Source organism: Penaeus japonicus, unplaced genomic scaffold, assembly GCF_977035675.1.
Source record: "Penaeus japonicus unplaced genomic scaffold, GWHDUDI00000001_assembly GWHDUDI00000015, whole genome shotgun sequence".
Lineage (NCBI taxonomy): Eukaryota > Metazoa > Arthropoda > Malacostraca > Decapoda > Penaeidae > Penaeus > Penaeus japonicus.
In genome coordinates this window covers 2,175,542-2,180,134 of record NW_028234417.1, presented here as the reverse complement: position 1 = coordinate 2,180,134, position 4,593 = coordinate 2,175,542, and positions in this window count along the sequence as shown.

Genomic DNA, 4,593 nt, shown 5'->3' with positions numbered 1-4,593 from the left:
TCGGATTCTCCTGATCTTTCTCGTCTTTTCTTCTTCCTCTTTCTCCTCCTCTCTCTTCCTCATTCTTCCATCCCCATATTCACTCTCTCTCTTCCTCTTCATCTTCTCTATTCTCTCTCACTATTCTCTTTTCATTCCTCTTTCTTCTCCCTTTTTGTTTTCCTTTATTTTCCTTCCTCTTAACCTTTCTCTATACTTTCACCCCCTTTTTTCCTTCCCTTCCTCCTCTTCCTCCTCTCTTCTCACACTTCTCTTCTCCCTCCTCTTTTCTCACTCTTCTTCCCTTCCTCCTCCTCCTCTTCCCTCCTCCTTCATGTTCCACCAAAATACGTTAAATAGAATGAGAGAAATAGGACACACACACACACACACACACACACAAACACACACACACACACACACACGCAAAAACACACACACGCATACACACAGATGAATAGATAGATAAATAGATAGTAAATAGAAAGATGCCTAGAAACATACATAAATAGACAACTAGATGATAAAAAGATAGATAGGTAGACAGATCGATCGATTGATAAATAGATAGACAGATAGACAGACAACTTGATAGACAGATATATAGATAGAAAAAAAAATAGATAGATATATATACAGATAGATCGAATCGATCGATCGTTCGATAAATAGATACACATAGATAGAAATAAACAAGTAAACAAGTAAACAAGAAGTAAACACAGACCTGGATAGAGAACTTCCGAAGTTATTTCAAGTAAACAGAAAGACGAGAAGAGAAAAGTGATGATGCATGATAAGCAAACACATGAAAATACATAGACCGAGCAGTCACGAGGCCAGTAGATCACCATGCAATAATGGCTTCCGGAAGTGTAATTGGATAGCCAATAAAGATCAACGTTGAAATGTTTTTTTTTTTTTTTTTTTTTTTTTTTTTTTTTTTTTTTTACTTTGAAGAATGATGGTTATGATGGTATGGAATAAGAGATGAGGTTGAAATGACAGAAGGAAAATAAGCGGAGGGAAAGATAAAGGATATGTAATGATGATAAGAAAAAGGAAAAAAAAATGTAATAAAAAAAAGGATGATAAGAAAAAGGGGAAAAAATATTTAAGAAGAACAAATATGAAAGAAATTAGTAAATAAATATGATAGAGAGATAAAAAAAAAGATGGGTAGAATGATAAATAGATAGATAGATAGATAGATAGATAGAGAGAGAGAGAGAGAGAGAGAGAGAGAGAGAGATTGAGAGAGAGAGAGAGAAAGAGAAAGAATGAGAATTTGAGAGAGAGTTTGAGAGAGAGAGAGAGAGAAAGAGAGAGAGAGAGAAAGAGAGAGAGATTGAGAAAGAGAGTTTGAGAGAGAAAGAGAGTTTGAGAGTTTGAGAGAGAGAAAGAGAGAGAAAGAGAGTTTGAGAAAGGGTTATGGCAATCAATGGCATTAGCAACGGGTTTCAATTGCATATAAGTCCTCTGTTAAAAGGAAAGTGCGTGTGTGTATGTGTGGGGGGGAGGGAGGGGGAGGGAGAGGAAGGGGACAAGGGAAGACCAAGGGGGAAAGACGAAGGGAAAAAAAGTGGGAGGGGAAAGGCATGGAATTCCCCCTCCCCCCTCTCCCCTCTCCCCTCCCCCTAAACAAATATATTCCCTTTCGACCAATTAGTTTGATATATCGTACTGTTTTGACTTTTGAATTCCCTCCCCCCTCCCCCTCCCCCTCCCCCCTCCTCCCTCCCCCTCCCCACCAAGCCTTTCTCTCTGAATTAGATTTAGAATTTTGAAATAGATCAGATAGTTCTATCATTTATATATCTGTATGATATTTCATTAATACCTCAACCTGCAAAAATATTCATGTGATATGGATGGTAATGATGATAAGGATAGTAATGATGATGATGAATGATGATAGCAATAATGATAAAGATGATAATGATATGATACTAATATCAATAAGAATGATGATGATGATAATGATAATATTAATATTGATGATAATGATAATGACAATAGTAATATTGATGATAATGATCATGATAATGATAATAGTAATATTGATGATAATCATAATGATAATAATATTGATGATAATCATAATGATAATAATATTGATGATAATGAAATGATAGTGATAATAATGACAACAATAACAATGACAGTAATGATAATGAAAACAACAAAAAATAACAACAATAACCACAAAATAAGATGAAACAACAAAATAACCAAAGATAAAACAGGATACTGATTAACGTCAAAAAAAAAAAAAAAAAAAAAAAATATTATGCTTTCGTTTTCGATGAGTCACGTACATGGTCGAGTGTGCAGTCATTAGTCACAGTAATATAACGTTTCCCTTCATGGAGAGTAATAACACTATCATAAAAGTTCTTGCACTTAACAACAGCAATAACAACAACAATAGCAAGCAAAAATGGGTATGGAAAAAATATGTTCAAGATGCAGATTTCATATTTATTTTTTTATTTTGCATTATGGATGGAACGAGGAAGAATGAGAAGAGATGGAAAAGAAACAATATGGATGGAAAAGAAGAAGAAAGAAGGAGGGGGAAAAGAGGAAGAAAAAGAGGAAGAAGAAGGAGGAAAAAGAGGGAAGAAGAAGGGGAAAAAGAGGAAAAAAGGAGAGGAAGAAGAGGAAGAAGAAGAAAACGAAAAAGAAGAATTAAAAGGAGGAGGAGGAGGAGGAGGAGGAAAGAGAAATTAGAGGAAGAAGAAGAGAGAAAAGAAGAAGAATAGAAAAAAAAGAAAAGGAGGAGGAGATCGAGAAGAAGAGGGTGAAGAGGAAGAAGAAGACAGACAAAAAGATGAAAAAAGAAGCAGAAGAAAAAAACAAACAAACAAAAAACAAGAGTAAAAGAACATAAAATAAACTATAATGAATATCGACGATGATAGCAAAATATGAAGATAATGTTAATAGCAATAACAACCAATAACGGTATTGATAACAGATAATGATGAAGACGGTAAGGATATCAATATTAATATATGTAACAAATTATGACAATGTTGATAAGTAAAGAGAGAAAGAGATCATTAAGAGATAGAAAGAGAGAGAGAGAAAGAGAGAGATAGAAAAAGATAGAGAAAGAGAGAGGGAGAGAAAGAAAGAATAAGATAATGAATTATCAAAGGTAAACAAGAATATAGTAAGATACAGCACAGATAAAAGCAAACAAATCATTGGTAATTTGCAAAGTCACTGAAATGGTATGACATGAATGCAGTGAAGAAGCAAAGTCATCATCATTACCAATGAAATGAATGGATCTTAAGAATTGTAAGATACAGAAAAACGATTTATACAGTTAGAGATAACCAACTGTGACCAACGGCTAACAACCTAACGACTAACGACTTACGACTGACGACCAACAATTAGCGAGTAACCACTAACAACTTAAGACTAACGACTGACAACCCACAACTAGCAAGTAACCACTAACAACTTAAGACTAACGACTGGCGACCAACAACTAACGAGTAACCACTAACAACATACGACTAACGATTGGTGACTAATAGCTAAGGACCCACAACTAACAACCTTTGGCTAAGAACTAACGACTAACAAATCTCGACTAACGACTAAAGACTAACAACTTTCGATCAACAGCGAACGACTAACGACTAGTAGCTAACGACTACGGCTAACAATTATCAAAGAATGCACTATGAGTGGGCATGTAAAGAGCATTCAGGAAAATTATAGAATCTCCAAACCATAAAAACGATATATATATATATATATATATATATATATATATATATATATATATATATATATATATAGAGAGAGAGAGAGAGAGAGAGAGAGAGAGAGAGAGAGAAATAGATAGATATAGTTGGAGAGGCAAATACAGTAATAGAGAGAGAGAAAAAAAAGAGAGGAAGATAGATAGATAGATAGAGAGAGAGAGAGAGAAAGAGAGAGCGAGCGAGATATAGATAGAGAGAGAGAGAGAAAGAGAGAAAGAGGGAGAAAGAGGTAGAGAGAGATGTAGAAAGATATATATATATATATATATATATATATATATATATATATATATATATATATAGAGAGAGAGAGAGAGAGAGAGAGAGAGAGAGAGAGAGATAGAGAGAGAGAGAGACAGAGAGATAAAATAAAGATAGATAGAAATAGATAAATAGATAAAGATAGATAGATAGATGAATAGAGAGAAAAGAAAAAAAAATCATTATTTCTCTCCCTCTCTCAAAATTACCTAAAAAAATACATTAAAAAAAATGTCAGTCAGAGTTGCAACCAAAACAACCGTTACGACGTTGAGTTACGAGATGATAAATGAGTGTAACCCGTACTGAGGGGGAGAATAATGGTTATATTCCCGTGTCACGTCATTTTATCTCTCTCTCGACGGATCAAATAACCCCCAAAAAACATCTGATTGCTGGATGATATGTTTTCTTAATGACTATGATCTTAGGTCAAGGAAACAGTTGCCTTGGCATTGCGCCCTTGTAATCTGCAATCTCTTATGATTTTGCGACATGCATGTGTTTAGTAGGATGATGTATGCGATTTTTTTTTTTTTTTTTTTTTTTTTTTTGAGGGGGTGGA